This window comes from Canis aureus, chromosome 4, assembly GCF_053574225.1.
Source record: "Canis aureus isolate CA01 chromosome 4, VMU_Caureus_v.1.0, whole genome shotgun sequence".
NCBI lineage: Eukaryota > Metazoa > Chordata > Mammalia > Carnivora > Canidae > Canis > Canis aureus.
The window spans coordinates 1962569-1976084 of NC_135614.1; the positions used below are offsets into that span (position 1 = coordinate 1962569).

At 35.2% G+C, this 13516-nt stretch overlaps 1 protein-coding gene across 8 annotated transcripts in view; it reads right to left on the reverse strand.

The window, feature by feature from the left end:
• Window positions 1-13516, reverse strand: part of CHRM3 (cholinergic receptor muscarinic 3) — a 493903-nt gene that overhangs the window by 49916 nt on the left and 430471 nt on the right. For 4 of the 8 annotated variants that reach the window (XM_077894356.1, XM_077894354.1, XM_077894352.1 and 1 more), the window contains one exon: window positions 8-36. The exons of the other annotated variants lie outside the window; for them this stretch is intronic. The gene's annotated coding sequence lies outside the window, so the exon portion shown is untranslated. The remainder of the gene's footprint in view (window positions 1-7; window positions 37-13516) is intronic. 8 annotated transcript variants of the gene reach the window in all.

The following is a 13516-nucleotide window of genomic DNA, read 5'->3' on the forward strand; positions in this document are numbered from 1 at the left end:
TGCTTACCTGGCTGCCTCCCAGGTCTGGTCATGGTCCTAGACAAAGTAAACAAAAGCACTTCAAGTCCAATTACTTAAAGCGAGCCTCTGGCAGTGCTAAATAATTAGAATAATTTAAAAATTATATAAAGAAATAAAAACACTAGTTCAGCTTCCAGGCACCCAGACTGTAATTCTGAAAATCTTTTGGAATTAGAAGAAAAATTTTAGAGAGATGCTTTATTTTTATCTTGATTTTTTTATTATGTGCACACACATAGTTTTCTTGATTATTAAATATTTTTGACCTTTGAAAGCTAAAAATCTTACCACCTCATTTTTAGGGAACACACCAATATTTTCTCTGTTTGCTAGGCTATCGTCACGAGTCAACTTGGGAAAGGCATCTTCGTTGTCATATACTAAATAGGAGGGTTGCTGGTTCCAAATGGAAATGTCAAAAACATTATTTTGGCTTTCTGTGTAAGATGTGTGTTGAGACATGATAATTTTCCTAATAAATACTGGGGTTGTTAACTAAAAGTTATGCATCTGTTATTGGCTTTAGCAACTTGCTTGTGTCCCATACTTGCCACTCACTCATCTCTACCCGTGCAGTTTCTATCTGAATCTTAAGTCCTTAAAACAGCCTCCTATGAAATCGTCTGTTTTAAAAACACTCTTGAATGCTATTTTGTCTTCTGGAAGCTTTCCCCAGTCAAGTTTCCACCACCAAGAATACAAATACTGGCCATTTCCACTTTTAATCAATGTGCTAAGGAGATTATGCCCAGCTGAGGGTTTGCTTAAAATTTTCTATTGATATGAGTTGTACCCCTGTCTTCATGAAACCTCATTCAACTGTCAACTCTTCCAAGGAGCTTTTACTTATCCAGCTAATGGCTTCCCTTCCTCCCCTTCCCTCTCTCCCTCCCTCTCTTCCTCTCTTCTCCCATTCTTATATCCATAAAGGTTTATCGAGTACCATCTACGTTTCAGACACTGCGAGGCACTCTATCAAGTACCACTGCCTTTCATGATTTGCAATACTCTGGCTGTCATCTGTCTTTGCTAGTAGTGATTTTACACCACCCATATGGCTGTAAGCACTTTGGTTCAAGAACTTTAACTGATTCATGGTTGCATACACAAGTCAGTACACTGTAGGGGAAAGGACAGAGATGGGGACACAGAGTTAGGACAATTAGTATCAGGCTCCAGGGAGTTGTAGATGAAGTCAAAAAAGAGAAGGGAGAATACTGAATCTTTGCCAAAGCCAGACCAACTAGACTAAAATTCTGAGTAGCTTATGATATTTAAGATCACCCCAAATGATCCATTCTTGGAAACTGTTATGTAACAATTAGTTACGTTGGTATGTTTGCTGAAATATATAGGGGAACATATACTGATGTCTGCAACTTGGAAATGCAACAAATAAATACGATGACTTGTTGGATTGATAGATGTAGATATGTACTATAGCAAGTATTGCACAACTCCGATGATTGATTCTAAGAGGTTGGTTTGGGGATGCTCACTGTAAAATTCTTTGTTTTTTAGTATTGAAAAAGTTTTATATTCATTGTTGAAGAAAAGTTAGTTATGATGGAAAAAGAGATAAATCTTATTTTACCCACTGATCAATCTACAAACAGACAGGCTTATCTGTAAATAAAGCCCTTGCATGTGTGTGTGTGTGTGTGTGTGCACATATGTGTGTTGTGAATCTGTAAAAGGTCCATGGGTTAGTAAACCTATTAATGTTAACTAGGTTCACAGAACATATTGGTATATTAAGCTCATGTGCATTCATCTAATTTATTGTCTGCGTTGTCTATGTACAGTGAAGAAAATTCTTGTCTAATGGAGGGAGTGTTCTGGAAATAGTAATTCATCTGAAGTGTACATAAAAATGTTTGATGTAAAACGAGTTATGTGGTTTCTGAATGGATTTCACAGTGAAGGTGCTAATCAAAACAGGCCAACTTCAAGCCTAAAAACCTCTCTGTCATTTTTTTATTCACATGCTAAGAAATGTTTTGGGAATATTTGAGGACTCATGATCATTTTGACCATTTCAAAGTCATTATTGAAAGGTAAAGATTTATCCAAGGGATCCTCGTTTATGTTCAAGTAGGCCTTCCTAAAGTAACTGCTGGCGAGGTGGAATATGCTAGAGTGTCTGAAACACTTAATGCATCTAGATCAATAAAATATATTTCAATTTGCAAAGTCAAGATTGAAGGACATTACCAGAAATAACTGCATAATGAGACGGTTAAATCATTGTAGACTATGAATTAAGTGACATCCAATACACAGTGAAAGAAGATACCTGACAAAAACTAGGAAATGGCTTTTACTCTTGAATTTGAGCAATGCAATTTATAAAATGGAGCAATTAACTTTAAAGTGCCTTCCACTTATCTGAATTCTTTTGAGTCATCAGTGTTAAGCTTTAAAAGAGTGAGGGGAACATTGTAGAGCTTAGTAAATTTTCCCCATAAAAATATTTCTGAAATCTCTAATAACCTTAGCAATTGAGAATGAACAGACTGGTAAAAACTTCGGAATTACATTTCTTCCTTGGGAATAATAATGGCAGAGAGCCCATGTTTCATGAAGGATATGAATCCTTAGGCATGAAAGACAAGGCAACAAACAGGTGGTTTGGAGAGTATTTAGCCTTTTTCATTATGAACTCAGGTGGCATATGAGTCATATTTTCTGTAAATCACCTAGAGGCAAAATCGAGCCCATAAAAGTTGAGCACTTTGGTATTTGCTTTTTTTTTTTTTTTTTTTTAAAGTGCCCAGCAGAAGCTTTTACACATCAGGCAAAGAACAAATGTAAGCTTAAATGCCTATGAGCTCAATATATCTTGATAAATTCCCTCATTACAGGGATATGGCCACCATGGCAGATGGTGTTTTTTAATGCTTTTAAACCACAGAGATGTCAGAGATGGTTTAATAAGAAACCAGATGACTTTAACAGACAAGAGTCTTCACATGAAATTATTATTTCTTTAGCTTCTTTACATTTGGACCCATAAGCTATAACCAAGGATTTTCCAGGTGCTATCAACAAAGAGATTCACACATGGAATAAAATGTGCTCTCGAGGATAACCAGGGAACAATCCACTTAAGCTTTTGTAAATCACTGACTGTTCAGTTCACACATGCATGCATTTCAAATGATCAGTCAAGTGTGTATTACTGGCCAATTCTGTACCCAGTGCTATGGTGAAATGTAGGAGAAGTAAAAAGCACACAGCATGGCCTTTCAAGAGCTTCTAATCTGGCTGGAAACAATTAGTGAGTGACAAAAGATCCAATATAAAGGAGTATTAATTATGGAAGCATAGACTATAGAAATGAATTATTATTGAGACACAGAAATACATAGAATTGATACAGTATTTGCTTTAAGCTCTCTTCACAGTTATCAAGTTACTGCTAACCTTTGTTAAGTTACAGCTTCTCACCCCTGGGAGAGTCAAAAGCTCATGGAAGAAAGAGATTCACTTGGCTCAATTAAATTCAATATACTTATTAAATAACTTACATAGGAAATATAATTGTTTCCCTTGTCATGCTTCCCTTTTGAGGAATATCTCTAGTCTTACATAAATGAGAGAAAAAGCAGGAATCATGGAATTTAATTTTTGAATCATCTTTGTAGGTCTATCATTGTTTTGGCTCTATTTTTTTTAAAGATTTTATTTATTTATGAGAGAGAGAGAGAGAGCGAGAGAGAGAGAGAGAGAGAGAGAGAGGCACAGACACAGACAGAGGGAGAAGCAGGCTCCATTCCATGCAGGGAGCCCAATGTGGGACTCGATCCCTGGTCTCCAGGACCACACCCTGGGCTGAAGGCGGCCCTAAACCGCTGAGCCACTAGGGCTGCCCTTGGTTCTATCTTTGATGTCAATTGGAAAGGAACAGCATGTGAATGATTTTAAGTTTGCTAATTTACTCTTCTATAACTACATTTCAAAATATTCACAATACATAGCTGGCTCTCAATGCATATCTGTCCTACATCCCTCCTAATAATTATTTGCAAATATGATAACCTTGTAAAATGACTTCTGAAGTTGCATAGAACAACCCAAAGTAACTTCCATTATAAAAATCCTTCGAACTATATTTTACAATAGAGGGCACTTTTTCACTGCTCCTTATTTAAAAACAAATAGCAAAAGCCTAAGGAATCCAGTTATAAAATGGGCAGAGGATCTGAATAAGCATTTTTCCAAAGAAGCATATAGATACACAAATAGGTATATAAAAAGGTGCTCAACATCACTCATCATCAGGAAATACAAATCAAAACCACAATGAGACATCATCTCACACTGTTAGAATGGCTAGTATAAAACAGACAGGAAATCACATAGGTTGGTGAAGATGTGGAGAAGAGGGAACGCTTGTGCACTATTGGTCCGAATGTAAATTGGTGTAGTCACTACAGAAAATTCCATATAGGGCCTTAAAAAGTTAGAAATACCTTATGATCCAGTAAGCCCCCTACTGGGTATTTATCTGAAGGGAAGGAAAGCACTGATTTGACAAGATATACATGCCCATATACATGTATATGACATGTATACATATACAAGTAATTCATAGCAGCATTACTTAAAATAGCCAAGCCATGGGAGCCATTTGAGTGTCTGCTGATGGATGAATGGATAAAGAAAGTGGGGTGTATGATTTCACTTATATGTGGAATCTTAAAAAAAAAAAAGCAACAACAAAAAGACAAGCTCATAGATACAGAGAATGGTCTGGTGATTGATGGGTAAGATAGGTGAAGGGGTCAAAAGGTACAAACTTCCAGTTATAAAATGAGTAAGTCATGGGATGTAATATACAGTATGGTGACTATAGTTAACAATACTGTATCGTATATTTAAAAGTTTCTAAGACGATAGATCTTAAAAGTTTTTGTCATGGGGGGTGGTGTCTGGCTGGCTCAGTTGGAGAGGCATGTGACTCTTGATCTTGGGGTCCTGAGTTCAAACCCCATGTTGGGTGTAGAGATTACTTAAATAATAATAATAATAAAACTTAAAAAAAGGTTCTCATCATAAGAAAGAGATTTATAGCCACATGTGGTGATGGATGTTAACCAGACTTATGTGATAATCATTCTATGACATATACAGATATTAAATCATTATGTTGTACATCTGAAACTAATGTTATTTTTCAATTATATCTCAATTTTAAAAATTAGTAAAAAAAGTCCCAATTAAAAAAATAAATAATTCCATTCATTTCCCATAGTCTTTCCTTGTTTATTCTGTATGTATCTTAGTTCATATAAGATGGTGTAAATGTTATAAAACACCTAAAATCACAGTCTAAAAACACCATGTTATAAATTAACTGCATTTATTTACGTCTTGACCCAACACTTATTCATTAAAAAATCATCTTTTAAGTATTCTGCTTTAATAAGTCTATTTGTAGCTCAAATATTTTAAACTGCCCTTTATTACAGACTGTATTGATATTTTAAATGAATCTCTCTCTCTGGATATGTATATATCTATATGCCTATATATCTTTATCTGTATCTATAAACTGCTCATTTTATTTTAAACCCTTCTCCCAAGACCTCATTCTTTTCAAAAGCATATGAATAACATTCTTAGCCTGTCTTCTTCTACCATATTTTAATAACTCACATTCTGTTCTTCAGCATTCCTTTAAATGCTTTCTACTTTATGCATTTTCGTGTTTAGGGAACAATAATTTAGATTGAGCTTAAGAATGTTTAAAACCAACACTCTAGATGAAAGCCTATGAAAATAAATAGTTTTCTTTTTTCTTCTATTTCCAACTGTTTGCTTCTTTGTGATCCTTGCCTCCTCTTGATTTTTCCTTGTCAGAACTCTGTCTTCTGGGTAATATTTATTATTACTAGTTCATTGTACCTATGCTAACGATTAGTACTCCTTCTTCCCCTTAAGTTTTGTTTTGTCACTTGTACTTTCATGGGTAAAACACATGATGCTTTCCTATCCTGGTCACTCTTTCTGCTCACAAGATCCCTGGACACCCGGTGTTGCTCAGTGAGAGGCATCTCCAGTGCTGAGAATGATGCCTGACCCATAGTTTACAGTTTAAAATGCCTGATAAGGAATGGAGCTGTTCAGTGCAGTATCATTCCATCCTTACCATTAGCCATGAAAGTCATCCTGTCCTTGGGAAAAATTATACCACTGAGTTACTTTCTTCCCTGATCATTTGAAAAAGAATGAATTTTATTATTATTTGTAACATGGACTGAGCAACATGAAAAAGCATGTATTTTATTCAATGTAAAGGATATGCTGGGAAATACCATTTACATAAACTTCCATGGGAATGATGCCATTGAAGTCGTGCAATGGAGTGGTTCAACTATTCCCTTTAGTAATGCTACTGAGTACAAAGTATTTTTTGTTCCCATTTAATTTCTTAAAAGTGTTATTTATTTATTTATTTATTTATGCACACACAGTGGGGAGTGGGGTGGGGAGGAGCAGAAGGAGAGGGACAGCAGACTTCATGCTGAGTGTGGAGCCCAACATGGGGCTTGATCTTAAGACCTCGAGATCACGACCTGAGCTGAAATCAAGAGTTGGATGCTCAATGGACAGAGCCACTCAGGTGCCCCACTTGAAAGTACTTTCTAACATAAGTTTCTTTTATTCATTTATTCATTCACTCACTGTTCATTTATTTTTTACAGTATTATGGAGACATATGGCACTGTCATATGGCACTTTGAAAATGTAAGGTGTATGGCATGATGACCTGACTTCCATAAATTGTGAAATGATCACTACTATAAATTTAGTTAATGTCCATCATCTCCTACAGATAAAAAAAAAGATAAAGAAGAAAAAAAATTCTTCCTTGTGATGAGACCTCAGTATCTATTTTCTTAATGACATCTAAATACACCACATAGCTGCATTAGTTATTTCTTAAAAATATCTTACGTCATGATTGAAAGTATTTGCTCAATAATTCTGGAGTATGGGAAGAATTGATAAAATATGGGCAACTGGAACAACTGAGATTGGTTGTTCATAATCCAAGATTCTGCGAGCACCTTTTTCATTTACACGTTTCTGGAGAATCTCTTGGCATTGTGGGTCTGAATGCTGAGTCAAGAGACCTGGATTCCCATCTTGGCTGCTAATTATGACTTTATGGTCTTTGTTTCAAATAAAAAAAAACCCTCCGTCTCTAGAAGGATAGGACACTGCTGGTGTCTGAAGCTGCTCAAAAGAATGTAATTGAAGACTTGAAAAATATGCCTGTTGTTACACTTGGCCAAGTGCATAATCATGATGTTAGAAGGGACTTGAGGATCGTTTTAAGAGACGAAACAGGTGAGTTATAATGACTAGACCAAGTTCCCATTTACAATGAAGGGCAATGCCAAATTCATTGCTTTTTCAAATTTGTCAGATTCTCCTTTTCCTTCACTTCACTTCTATGAAACAAACACAGATGTAAAAAATAAGCCTTTTCTAAATTCCTTGAATCCTTGAATTCCTTGAATCTCCTTTACAACTCTCAACAAATGCATGTTAATAGGAATAGAGTGAGTTAACTGGAGTTGAATTGGAGCTACTGTCTGAAGGGTGATAGTGAAGAAGATGATCTAAATCAGCACTTCTCAAACTTCAGTGTGCCTTACAAATCAGTCTGGAATTTGGTTTGACAACAGATTCTGCTGCTGTAGGCTCGGGTTGGGATTTGAGAGTCCTCTGTTCTAACAAATTTCTAAGTGATGCTGATGTTGCCGGTCACTTTGAGAAGTGAATGTCTACCAGATGGTAGGAAAGCCATGTGGGAGAAAGCCTTTCATTTAGTAACTAATTTTATGTAAACTCATTTCTGGAGTGAAGGAAGCGACAAGCTTCCTATGCTAGCTTTATGGAATACAGCAAAGAGTCAGCAGGCAAGTAGATGGCAGCCATGCTTCCTATAAACGAAGTTCTAGGCCACTGCTGAAAGCAGCACATGTTTCCACCATGTCTACATTACCAGGATCCTGGTTCCTGAGAAAGTGTCAAATTTCGCTCTTTATTTCCTATTCAGATAGGACTGTGGGTGTCTAATATGTTTCAGAAAAGGTTTTTCATCAAACATGGTTAAAATCAAATTTGGATTCCTGGGGCAGCCCGGGTGGCTCAGCAGTTTAATGCCGCCTTCAGCCCAGGGCCTGATTCTGGAGACCCTGGAGACCTGGGGTCAAGTCCCATGTCGAGTTCCCTGCGTGGAGCCTGCTTCTCCGTCTGCCTGTGTCTCTGCCTCTCTCTCTGTTTGTGTCTCTCAGGAATAAATAAAATCTTAAAAACAAAAACGAAAAAACCAAATTCAGATTCCTAAGGGCGTAAATTTCATTTGTTAGACAATTGCATTATCTGTAAAAGCTTCTTAAGGGTAGGAAGTAAGAGGCATGTTTTCTACAGTTTTGCTTGCTCCTGCCACATAATATGGGAAGATAAAAACACTTGCTTTTATTTGCAATACTTTAGTAAAGAGATAGTTCTTAAATTTAAAAAGATGGAAATCAGTTTTTTAGAATTTCCATATTTCAGTGATATGGATTCTACCTAAAACAGCTAGTTTTTTTTGTATTGAAGGATTTAAAATCACTAGATTGCTTTCTTGAATTTTTTTATTTTTCATTTCTGAGATCAATGATTAAATTTTTTAGGTAACCCTTACTTTTCAGAATGAATTGCAATTTTTTACTCATTCAGCACATTTTATGTATTTCACTGGAAAGTAATAACTTAAGTTTACCTCATCAATATCATTTTTCCTAAGCCAGCCTTGGTTTTACTCACTTATTCCAGAACTTCACTATCCTTTGGAATATAGGCTCTGATTCTCAGGGTTTGTAACAGGTATAAGAATGTCACATGTGTCATGGATGTCCATAGTCTGGAAAACATAGATGTTATTTTTCTTCTGCTTGATATAAAATATGTGGAATTGTAGAGTCACTTTATTTTTCATATTGGGTCATTTTATTGTATCTCTTATCAATGGGAACACACAGAAAATAATATTTTTAGAGACTCGCATATCCCATAATTAGGAATCTATTCTCCATAGATGGATGACTGTTACAACAGATTTCCCACCAAAAGATGTGAAAGTTTTGAAAAGATCATATATTTCTTAAGTATTTTCCCAGTAACTCAATAAAATTATATTAAAAGTGTATGGCAAGTGTGAAAAAGGGATCAAATACATTTCAGTAAGGAAACTAGGCTCATGAGCCAGATAGCAAGTACATCTATAACTAATATTAACAAGAACAACTAACATTCATTAGGCACTTACTAGTAGCTTTCTCCATATTCTCTTATTTCTTGGAGAAACTCTATGAGACTAATACTGCTGTTATCTCATTTTATGGATGGGGAAATTGAGAAAAGATGAGGTGAGTCAACTAAGTCACACAGCTAGTAAAGCAACTATATTGATCAAATCAGAATCAACCTACTTCAAACGCATACGCTTTTAACTACTACTTCCGAAAAAGGGGGAAATGTCAACATATTTTAATAGGAGCTCATTGCATTTTATTGCACAATAAATATGATTTTACTTCTTGCAAATTTTATCATTTCTATGGCAATTTTTCTAGTATTCAAAGAGATGAAGTCAACAACCCCACTATGCAGTCAGGATTTTAGTTCTAAGACTCAACCCCCAGGCATGCAATGAACCTATAATAGGAACTGTCTGTAGATGGAAGAATGTAGCTTTGGTCTTATATTTATGCTACAATGATACTTGAATCATCACCAATAATAAAGACTCTGAGGACAGTGAAGTAAATATGCAAAATCAGAATGGTATTCAGCGTTTTCCTCCATTGATGTGTTGGCTTTGCTAAAAACAGCCCAGATTTTGCCTGAATTGTAAACTAAGCAAATATGACTGGAGGAGACACAGGGAACAGATGTTGATTTTTAAAAGACCACTTATCCATCATCACTTTTTTACATAATCAGCTGAAACCAGCATTCAATCCCTTTTCTTAAAATTGTTGTTAGTTTATCTATGAAGACTAAACCTCAAAGATTGTATGAGGAAAATGGAATGATTTCTTTTGTAAACTCTACTGTAATGATGATTTGGTGAAGTTATTTATAGATGATCAAATTATTTTCAATCTTATTGAATCAAGAATGTTCGGAATTGTATTCCTGTACATGCTGTTTAAACACCATGACACATATGTACCATGATTAGATTAAGGAGTCAAGGGGCATTCTACCATTTCTTGACAATAAACAAGAGGTGTGAGTTGTTCTGTTATACACAAAAATGGAATATGGAGATTCCCTTGCAGAAATAAATTCAAATACATACAAATACTTCCAAACAGATGAACAGTCTTTTCCCAAGTTGGAGAAATACAGCATAGGGGTTCAGAAACTAAGATCAAAGCCAGAACCTGCTGCTTTCTAGAGATGAACATCAAGTTATTTAACTTCCCATGCCTTAGTTTCCATTTGAAAAATGGAGATAAAGTCTTACAAAGATAAAGAGACAGTGTTATAACAGACCACTAAACACAATACCTAACAGTCAGGAATTGTACTGGTTTTCTATAATTTTTGTGGAGCATCATTAAAATCATATACAGTTGACCTCTGGACAACATGGGTTTGAACTTCATGGGTCCACTTACACATGGAAATTTTTTTTTCAATCAATAGACATACAGTGGAGTAAATGCATTTTCTCTTTCTTACGATTCTCTTAACATTTTCTTTACTTTATTGTATGAATATACACTATAACACATATAACATAAAAATATTTGTTAATTGACTCTTTATGTTGTCTGTAAGGCTTCCAATCAACAGTAGGCTATTAGTACTTAGATTTTGGGGGAGTCAGAAGTTACATGGAGGTTTTCAAGAGTACAAGGGTCAGTGGCCCTAACCTCTGTGTTGTTTAAGGGTCAACTATAAAATCCCTCAGCACCAGGGAAATATTGATAAGTGTATGATTTTTTGCTATGGGTCTGAACCAAGCAGAAAAATGACTGAGCAAACCAAGATAATTTTGAGGTCAACCTATTTCCAGAATAATTCTGAATAACAGAAAAGATTGATCACAACTCCATCTTCTTTTTTTTTTTTTAAGATTTTATTTATTTATTCATGAGAGACACACAGAGAGAGAGAGAGAGAGAGAGAGAGAGAGAGAGGCAGAGACACAGGCAGAGGGAACCCCCCTGCTCCATGCAGGGAACCCGATGTGGGACTCGATCCCGGGTCTTCGGGATCACACCCTGGGCCGAAGGTGGCACTAAACCGCTGAGCCACCCAGGCTGCCCTCCATCTCCTATTTTTAAAAGCATTAGAGTAGTGATTTATTCTTTAGTTCAATCAGAACTAATCTTATTATTGGATAATGAAAATTTTCTGAATTTGGACATTGTCTCGCCAGTCATGGATAGGTGGACATATCTATTACGATTAGGCAAACTTATCCATAAAGGTCTTAACAAAAATATATTTTTAATATAAGGGTGAAGACTATGTTAAATGGTGGTAGTTTCCATTTCAAAGAATGAGATCAGCTGCTCGCTATCATGAATCCATGTAGTTATTTATCCTTGGCTTATTTTACCCATGTAGTTCAATCTTTCATCTGTTTTTGTTGTTATTGGTTCAAGAAAGTCATAGCAGTAAAAAAAAAAATCAAAGGCATTGAAAATAATACTTAGATGTATCCAAATCATATGGAAATACTTACATTATATATTGTTTCGATTATCTATTTAGTGATTCTCTTTCTCTCTGAAATAACAGATACCCTACTTTTAGCCAAACATAGGACTACCTCATAAAAGACTGCATTTTCCTGTCTTCCTGGCATCAGGACTAAGTTTTAGCTAATGAGAAGTAAAAGGAAGTGTTGACTGAAAACCTCTTTAAAAGACAAGTGGCAAAATAAATAAATAAATAAATAAAATAAAAATAAAATAAAAGACAAGTGGCATATCATACCCACTTTCATCTTATTTTTGAAATACAGATGTGATGAATGGAGCCATCTTGGATTATAATACCACAGATCAAATTCTATGGTGAACAGAGCAGAACATCTGAAGAAGCTTGAGTACCCTTTAGAAACGGAGCCATGTCAGTCCTGGCCTGCTTCTAAACTTCTTTTACATGTGAGAGAAACAAGATTGCTAAAGTTTACTAATCTGTCTTCCACAGCTGAATTTAACCCTAATCAATATATGAAGAATTTTATGTAGATTATTCATCCGAAGAGATGTTCTATCCAAAATGGATTTCTTTTAGGAATTACCATATGCCATATATCTTCCCTAGGAATTCACCATTCATATTAACAGAATAACATAATAAAAACTCAGAGAATCCCATAATAAATAGAAAACGTTTGACTTCATTAATGTATTGATTCCCAAATTTATTTAATCAGAGATTTTCAAATTTTTGGAATAATACTAATATCCAGGTTATTAGTATTCCTTCCACACAATGCACTTTGGGAAATGCTGATCTATTTCTGTTGCTGTTCCTCTGAATTAGCATTTGTCATGAATTGTCCATATTGCTCAGTCTTTTGCTTACTTGCTGCTTGGGGAGCAAGCAGTCCCTCAGTTTTGTCTCAGATCTTGGCAAAGCTGGCACTTCTGGAATATTTTTTTATCATTTTTCCATTGAAGCATTAGACTGAGAATCCTTTCTGTGATATGGAGTATTAGTTTGATTGAATTTTGACTAAGTCTGTTGGATTTTTCTTGAGTTTATAACAACAGATTACTAGATATCTACTAGAAGTAATAATTTTCCTTTATGCCTAGATAAATGTTCAGGCCAATAATTATAGCAGTCCTAAGAATATAATTTTTATTATAGGCCTTTCAAGAGAAAATATTTTCTGGACTTTACTTTAAAAATGACATTGCCATCTATGTCAGAAAATTTATAAGGAAACAAAGCACAGATTTACTGTGTCAACAGGAGTCCTGGCCTAGAAAATGTGTATTAAATCATGGCTTTTTTTTTTTTTTTTTTAAAGTAGGCTCCACGCCCAGCATGGAGCCCAATGTGGGGCCTGAACTCATGACCCTGAGATCAAGAGTCAGATACTTAACCAACTGAACCACCCAGGCACCTCAAACATAGCTTTTTTTTTTTTTTTAAATAAAAAACCTGTAAAATTAATATTAAAATTGCTAAACCTGAGATAAGTGTTATCAAGATACATTTTCTTCAACAGTTAAAATTTAATTAGTGTGCATTTAAAAAGTGTACCCACCTATCCCTCTATTGATAATTACTTTCTACCAAACCTTTAAGCTATAAAAAAATATAAATTTAAGATCCATTTCCACAAAGGCAGTACTTAAGAGTGATCTATTTTTCAGAAAAGCCCAAATAAAGTAAGATTAAAAAAACACAAGGACCTATCTAGAAGGATATGGCTTATAGTGATATATGAATG